The sequence below is a fragment of the Erithacus rubecula genome, assembly GCF_903797595.1.
Source record: "Erithacus rubecula genome assembly, chromosome: 1".
NCBI classification, from domain to species: Eukaryota; Metazoa; Chordata; class Aves; order Passeriformes; family Muscicapidae; genus Erithacus; species Erithacus rubecula.
The window spans coordinates 97,184,912-97,193,791 of record NC_136658.1 but is presented as its reverse complement, the minus strand read 5'-3'; positions in this window follow the sequence as shown (position 1 = coordinate 97,193,791).

Here is an 8,880-nt window from a genome sequence, read left to right as displayed (position 1 = left end):
TTGCTTGTAGCAGGAACCCTCTGGTCTGAGCTGCTGGGGCTGGTTTTGGGCAGATATCAGTGTCTTGAGCACCAGGTGGGTAAACCCTCTCTGTATCCTTTCTGTTTCTGCACTGACACATCTTGGGCACTCCAGCACTTTGCTCCCTGTGGATGTTTGGGCACAAACATCTTCTTAACTGTTTGATCTCCATGGCCTGATCTCCAGTGGGTGTTGAGCACCCAAGGAATTTGGGGCATGTGGATGAGGGACCCATCTTCCTGGGGTGACAGCCCAGTCCCTGTCTCAGCCCAGGAGCCGATGCCCAACACAGCCCAGGTGGGAACTGCAGACCCACGGCTCCCATGAGGGAGGGCTGAGGGGAGCTCTGGAGTGATGGCTTTGGTTTGCCTTCCCACACACCTGCAGCGCAAACCTGGCAGGCACCAGAGACCTTCTCCCTATTTTCTAACAATCTGTGCATCCATCCCAAAGAGTCACAGCATCAGAACCCAAACTGTCTCAGGGAAGAGAGGAGAGGCATGAAGACACTGAGGCAGCCTGTCTGCCTCTCCTGTCCTATCCTTATCCCTATGAGCAGAGAGGTGACTATAGGTTGGATATTAGGAAAAAGTTTTTCATGGAAAGAGTGATAAAGTATTGGAATGGTCTGCCCAGGGAGGTGGTAGAGTCACCATCCCTGGATGTGTTTAAAAAAAGACTGGATGTGGCACTCAGTGCCATGGTCTAGTTGAGGTGTTTGGGCATGAGTTGGACTTGGTGATCTTGAAGGTCTCTTCCAGCCTCACGATTCTGTGAATTCTGTGAATTCTGTGAATTCTGTGAATGCTCAGAACAGGAGTACAGATATCACTAAAAGCAAATGAGATGTGACCAAAAACATGAGAAAAACCTTTGGATGGCTGTGTAATTCATCACATTTATTTGTGAGTGCAGATGTTTCTGCCTTATTTTATTCCTGTATATAGAGACAAATAATAGCTGCTAGGGAAATCAGCTCTTCTGGCAAGTCTGAAAGCTGTTCTGCTAACCAACAGTATGAAGTCTATAGAGATGTAGAAAAGACCAATTCCCATCTGCAGAGATGATTGCTATACACCAGCACTTCCTTGCTTCCCTCCCACCTCCTCATCCATGGAGAGGATTTTTGCCTATCCACAAACTTGTCTAGGGACACGTTTTCTTAGTAAGAAATCACTGTGTGGTTTTCTCCATGCTGAACAGTCAAGGCAAGCTCTGCTAAGAAGATCTACTGAGCTCAGGGCATTTCCTCAGCAGCCAAGCTGTGGGATCAGCATGGTATAACAGCTTCCCTGGAGGCACTGCACTTCCAGCACGAGGGAGACAAGGGCTCCCCAGCAGCCATCACAGCTCTTGTCTTGTTAATGCTGAAAGCTGAAGCATTTCCAGACCCTGGATGCAACTGCCAACATGGCTCTCCCTGCCCTAAAAGCAGCACAGGCAGCTCTGCTCCATGTCCTGAGGGATGGTAATGGGGGAAGGAGCCTTGGTGCTGAGTTTTCCTGCATGACTGAGTGGAGAGGGGGCTGCAAGGGGCAGAAGGATGAACTGGGCACAAACTGGTGAATATTTGTATCACCCCAAAGCAGTTAAGCTTGACTGTAGCTAGTCAAAGCCTTGCCTGTGACTGGCCTCTGACTCCTATGCACAGTCTAGGGTTTTTCAGTTGTCTGGTTTTGGAAATGCACCCAGTGGTAAAGGCCAGAAGCTCCTGTGAGGTTTGGAAGAACTGGCAGGCTTAATGCACAGCCTGAATGGATGGACTACACACCACTATACACCAAGGCACCACACTAAGTTACATATCTTCACATGACTGATCCTACATAGAGGATATGATAAAACCTTGGGTGAAGAAAATACTTTCTAGGTAGAAAGGACCTGTGCTATAACTCTTACAGCTTTCCATTTCAAAGAAATCACTAGACCTTTTTCTGGTTTGAAATGTATGGCAATACATAAGATGGAACACAGTACATTTCACAGTTCATTTGCCTCTTGCCTTGCCCTGTCCTTTGTTTGCAGTTCACCTCTCCAGTTTGCATGGAGAAGGGACCTACTTCTGACTCACAACTAGATGACTCCTGCTAAAGCAGGAGTTTCTGTTCTGATCCTTGCTATGCAGCTCACTTGCTAATTGACCTCTAGAAATTCACTTAACCTTTGCCTCTTATATAAAGAGTGCTGAGAGGCTTAATTAATTAAGTGGTCCTAAAATGCTTTTAGAATTGCTTTTGACTTCCACTTCTGCATAAATTCAGCATGTTGGAGTAACAGTGTGATTGAGGCCATCAAGAAAGTGGGAGAGCACCAGCTGAAGTGTAATTACATAAATACAAAAGCTTTTCCTCATAATCATAGAGTCACAGAATAGTTTGGAAGGAACCTTAAAGATCATTTAGCTCCTATCTCCCTGCCATGGGCAGGGTCATCTTCCACTAGACTAGGTTTCTCAGAGCCCAATCCAACCTGGCACTGAATACTTCAGGGATGGGGAGTCCACAGCTTCTGTAAAGAATTTCTTCCTAATTTCTAATCTAAACCTGCCCTCCTTTAGCTTAGAGCCAATCCCCCTTGTCCTATAACTACATGCACTTGTGAAAGTCCCTCTCCAGCTCTCTTGCAGCCTCCTTTAGGTACTGGAAGGTGCTATAAGGTCTCACTAGGATTTTCTCTTCCAGGCCCAAATCTCTGAGTCAGAGGGGAGTTTCATAGGAGATGTGTGCTAGCCCTGTGAACAAACCAGTGACTCCCCTCTGGACATCCTCTAATAAAGTTCCCATTTTTCTTGCATTGGGGGCCCCAGATCTGGACACAGCACTCCAGGTGGAGCCTCACTATAGCACAGCAGAGCAGAGCAGATCAGAGCAGAGCAGAGCAGAGCAGAGCAGAGGGGGAGAATCCCCTCCCTCACCCTGCTGCCCACACTGCTTTTGATACAGTCCAGGATACAACTGGCCTTCTGTGCTGGAGATGCACTTTGTCATCTCATGCTGAACTTTTCATCCACCAGCAGCCCCAAGGCCTTCTCAGGGGTCCTCTTGATCTGTTCCTCCTCCAATCTCTATTTCTGCTTGTGACTTTCTCAACCCACATGCAGGATCTTGCACTTGGCTTTGTTGAACTTCATGAGGTTTGCACAGGGCCAGCTCTCAAGCCTGCCCAGCTCCCTCTGCATGGGTTCCCTTCCCTCCAGTGTGTCAACTGCACAACAGGGGTTGGTGCATTCAATCCCACTGTCCAACGTTGCTGACAAAGATGTTAAACAATGCTGCAGGTCTTGACCTGCAGAGATAGGGAGACCAATGTATAGCTTTGCAACTGCATAGAACACAAGGGGTTTGAAATAGGAGGTAGGACCAATAACTGCTTTATGACCTGGATTTTTAGGATGGGATGCAAAGAGAGAAGTGAAGGAACAAATAGTACTGAGAAGTTTGTAACCAGTCTAAGTTACCTGATCTGAGACTGCCTCAGACCTCCAGACCAGCCACTTCATTTGAAAGTCAATACCCCTTAATGAATACATGCAGGAATTAACCCTTCACTTCCACCCAGGGAAAAATGTCCACTCTGCCCTCCATCCCATGGGAGTCTAATCCTGACTACAGTGGGGATACCACATCAAAGTGCTCAACCTCTTCAAGGAGATCAGTTTCTGGGGCTCTGCAGGGGGTACTAAATGAGATTGTTGGAAGAGTAGAAGTCAACTAAGGTTTTAAGAGTAAATCCAAATCCCCCAGAGCACTGGGCACCTCAAGGAAATGCATTTCAACCCCACTTTTGGATGGGAATGTTAAAATGCTGGACTGCTTGTCCTGGTGGAAGCTGAAGCCATTAGCTCAGGCTGGAAGTTTCCCTCTTGGAGAGGTGATGGCACAGCTCAGTGCAGGCACTGGCAGCAGCCTGTTTCAGAGGGATCTAACAGACTGCAAGTCCTGGCGTTCAGCAAGTCTTGCTGGAACTCAGAGGGAAAGAAGGGAGGCCCAGGAAAAGTGGTCCCTACTCCTCAGTTTGTTTCCAATTACTCCAAAGAATGAGAGACTAGCTGGGAAACATTGAAAGCTTTTTTAAAGCTGCACACAGTAGAAAAAAATCTCATAGCCAGGATACATTAAAGAGGAAGCAATCAAAAACTCTTATTCTGACACTTCAACACTTGTCTAGAAGTGTCTCAGTTTACATGTGACAATGATGGAATGTCATCTTGACACTTCTGCAGTGAAGGCTGTGGGCTGGAGGCTTTCAGGGCCTTTTAATTTCTGGTAGTGCCTGCTGAGGGGCTTGGTGGGTTGGTACTTTTTAAAAGACAGAAGAGCAGAGATTCTTGCCCTGAAAGGAAGAAGCCATCCTGCAATGAGACTAGAGGAATGGTGGGCAACAAAGTGCTCCTGAGATGTTGCCCTGTGGAAACACCCCATGGAAACATCAGGTTTGTGGACAGATAGAAGCAGCCTTTCAGATAGGGGTGTCAGCCCGGAGCTGGCAGTGACCCACTGGGCACAAGAGTCCTGGTTCTGGTCCATTGCACTCATCTGAGCCAAGCTAATGTATGGAGAGGTGCTCTGCAAGAGACGTGTCAGGAATAAGATCAGTGTTCTAGTGCAAAATTTGCATTTTTATTAAAGACATATTTTGGAAGGCCCATTCAAAAATACATTGTGCTCAGTAAAAATTAACCATTTCCATGCTGATAATTAAGGTTACCACAGGATTTTTTTTTCTCTTTTAGAATATTTACAGCAACAATAGAAATTGTACAGAAGTAAAGAATGGAATACATGCTCAAAAAAAAATTTGGTAAGGTGTACCAACAACAATGATACAAAGGGTTGTATACAAACACTTTACAAATGGTTTATTAACTTGCATGAAGTCATCCCTACATATTTAACACATTTTAAAATCAATTTGTATTCCAGGATTAAAAAGGCTAACACCACAACATACCCCTTCCACAACAGAAAGCACGGTCGATTTAAAAGTTTGTGCGTTTTAGATTTCTAGTAGCTGTTAAAAAACATCAGGGAATCTTATCCATAAATTTATAAGTTTTGAAAGCTGCCTCCCCAGCCTGTTAATCTGTACTGGCAGATAGTGAAGAAAAGAAAAAATCCTAAACTTCATTTTTCCTTCTTTCTTCCAAATGACACAAATTTAAAATTAAGCATTCTACAGTGGAGACCTAAGCAGTCCCGGAATTCCTTATTGGATTAACCACATTTTAAAATGCCTGCATAGAATTTCCAATAAAATTATGGTTTCTGGGAGGATTTTAGCTTATTGTTCCATATACCCAAATATAAAGTTATTTCTTTCAATTAGTCATATCCTTCAGTAGTACGAGTCTAAGATGTGCACTAGCAAAAAAAAAAAAAAAAAATTAAAAAAAAAAAAAAACCAAGAAAGAAAGGGAAAGTCAAGACAGTTCCCTATGCTTAAAGTTTTGCCTTGCAACTAAAGAGTTTAAAGCTCTGCCACTGGATTTACATGTCAGGAGTTTACACCAAGAGGTTCATACCCTATAGGAAAATTGAAGAGTGGCTTCCACCTTGTGCTATGAACATGCTTTATCTTTATGCTAATGGCAAGCTCTACGACAGCAGCTACTTCACAACACATTTCTACACCTGCACAATTAAGATGCCACCTTGCATTTCTCAGAATGGATCCAGAGAAACAATGCCCTGTGAAAACAGAGACCTGGTGGAACAAAAAGCCTGGTAGGTGTTTTGGTGGGGGCACAATGAGGTAAGGTATCTCACCCAGATGAAATGGAAAAGTAAAATGAAGGAAATCCTGAGCAAGTCTAAGGATAGCTGTTTAAGTAAAACAGCAAATAGGGTGGAGTAGTAGATAAGGCCTCTAACTCCCTGAAAATCTGCACTAGAGAAACAACAAAGAACAAGGCAACTGCAATAGTTGAGAACCACAAGGGGAAGGCCAAGGGAAGACTGCAAAGCAGTGCAAAGGATGGCATTGGGACTCTAGAGGGAGAGCTCAGATGGCTTGGAGGTTTCAGAAGTATTTCAGATGAAGGCCCAACAATATTTTATTACATGGTTGCTAACAGTACCTGGAGGAACAATCTTTTTAGATGTCTTTTCAAAATTTGGAGTCAATAATAATCTCAGAATGAAGAAACGCAACCTCAACCACATTCTGCAAGAGAGAGGAGGTAGATTGACTTGCAGAGAAGACAAGAGATGTGTAGTCATTCTTAGGCTAAGACACAAATTCCACGTGCAGGCTCTTGGGCCATCTTTCAAGAATCACTTTTGCTCAGCTGCATATTTTGTTATGTTCTAAAAGAGCCTGAGAAGCAATCTGATTTGGTGGAATGAAAGCAACCAAATATGGGGCCAGTCCTCTCACACTTCATGCATCTTCCACTGAGTAGGTCAAACCCCAGCTTTTGCATCAAACAATTGGCTGAACACAAGGTCACAACTCTGTATCCAAGCAGAACTTAGAACAAGTAAAATTCAGACCTAATCCCTCAGATTTTCCTATGCTGTCTCATGTGGTAGTTGTTAAGAAGTCCACTGAGAGAACAGATGACCTAACACAGCTTTTTTTCTTACAATTGAAAGAGGATCTCCTATAAAATCTGCTTAGCTAATTTTAATGAAATTTGCTTTGTGATTTTGTGATTACAAAATGAGGAATCTTCTGTTTCAGTAAAACATTCAGTACAGCACAAGCCTTCACTTGCCTGATGATTGATGCACTGCTGCTGCTTGACCATTTGAAAAAGGTGCCAACATCTAGAACTTCCAAACTTTGTTATATTAAAAGGGTTTACTCAAATCACCCCCTTTTAAAAAAAGGCCAGAAGTCAAATGGCTTTTTTCCTCATTCACTACAAACCCAGCTAATGAATGGTTAATATCATACCACTAGATAGAGCTGTGTAGGGAAAGGCACCTGTTCTTAAATAGTGTCCTGATTTGAAGGTTATTCAAAAATGGTTACATAGGGCACATCACCTTTCCAACCATCTTCTGTAGCAATCCTATTTCAAATGGTGAGCCTACTAACATGAGCAACAGCCTAGATGCATGGTTTGTGATATCATCCCATTAATAGATGTAGTATGTGTACTAGCTGGAATGGAAAAAATGAACATTCATTGCCACCCCACAATTTGCAGTATATCATATATGGCTATCCTTTTCATACTCTTTGTGTGACTGGGATGCAAATATTCTTCCAGCTCTACTTTGACAGTGATCAACACCTACAGAATTAACTCCATGCAAGTATTTTGAAGCATGTCTCACTATCAAATTGTTACAAGACAACAAAAAAAATGAAACATGAATAAAACCCCTGATACTTGTAGAGCTCCTGTTTAAGCTGGCTAGGTTTTGCCTTAGCTACCTAGATCACAACTGTGCTTTCAGAGCTGTATAATCTGTATTCCACTAGGTTCCCTGTGTTCTTATAGGGAGGTCTACAGAACTGTTGAGAATATGTAGCTTTTTCTGGGTGAACCCAGGAGTCCACTCAGCTAACACCTCATCACCTTTTGAAGAAAAAAAGAAAAAAAGGTGGTATGTAGCTTTTTAAACAAGTGAGATTCATCTCTGAAGAGATCTAACTGCAGTGATAAGGAAGGTGAAGAGCCTACCACAGGCCACTGCTTCCTGAAGAGTCACTCCAGCCTTGGTCCCAGAAACAAGCTGGTGTGGTAGAGAGGAAGGTGACGAGCCAAATGATGACCTAAGGATGTCACATGCACTTGGAAGTTTAAAGCCTGTTTTAAAATTGATCTAAAAGTGGTGTTTGGGGAATGTTTTAAGAGACAAATATGGGATCATTGACTTCCTGCCAAGAACTCTGCCCACTGCTCTCCTGACAACCTCTCAGAGGGGCAATGAAGCTTGGACTGCAATAAATGGAGCAAGAAGTGTTGAACAGGTCAAAGGGACTGCTCTCTATGGCCAGGTCTGTTGATAATAGATGTTGTTGTAGGTTTATACATTTACATGGCAGTTTAAAACAACAGCTTAGACACTTACACAATTTCACTTAGGATGAGCTTAAGGTGCCTTTTTTCAGTTAAAAAAGCTCAAGAGCAATAACAAAAACATATAGACAAGTTTAGGCAGCTTGAGTTCTGCAAAATGAGCACAATTAATTTCTGAAACTTAGTTTCTTTTTTTTTTTTTCACATCATCAGTGATGCCATAAGGCAAAAGATTGCCAAAGAATAAAATGCAGTTTAACTAGGATCTTTTATACTAAATAAATCTATAGAGCATGTAGTACAGGACTCACAGACCAGTGAAAAGGAAAGCTCACACTTACAAAATAGTTTGCTCTGTAATTCTCTTCCTCTTTATTAAGTCAGAAAATCTCAGTCACTATAATAAGACTCCTTTGAAAACCTCGACAAAATCACATTAGCCATATTCTAAATATTGGGAAGATAGACCAAGTTAAAAATACACAATTCATCCCAGCACCAGCTGGCCAAGCTGCTGGAATTTCTTTCCAACAGAAGAAAGAAAATACTACATACATTCAACACAATTTAGTATTCAACTGAAAGCTACTACAGTTTGTGGAATTCAAGAGGAAAATGCAGTATGAAGTAGAAACAAGTTTCTGTAAATATGGGCCACCAAATACTCAAACATTCCTTGGGTCACCTTTGAAGATTTACTAACTACTTTAAACAGCTATATGTACAGTCAGGGATTACCCTGATTTAACTTAATGGATACAGAGAAAAAAATCCATTAGAAACATTTTTCCTTGCTAGAAATCATAACAACCACATATAGCCCAGTATCATCATCCCCAGCATAAAGATCTTCCCAGCAAGCTAAAAACCTTGCAGAGGCCAAATGA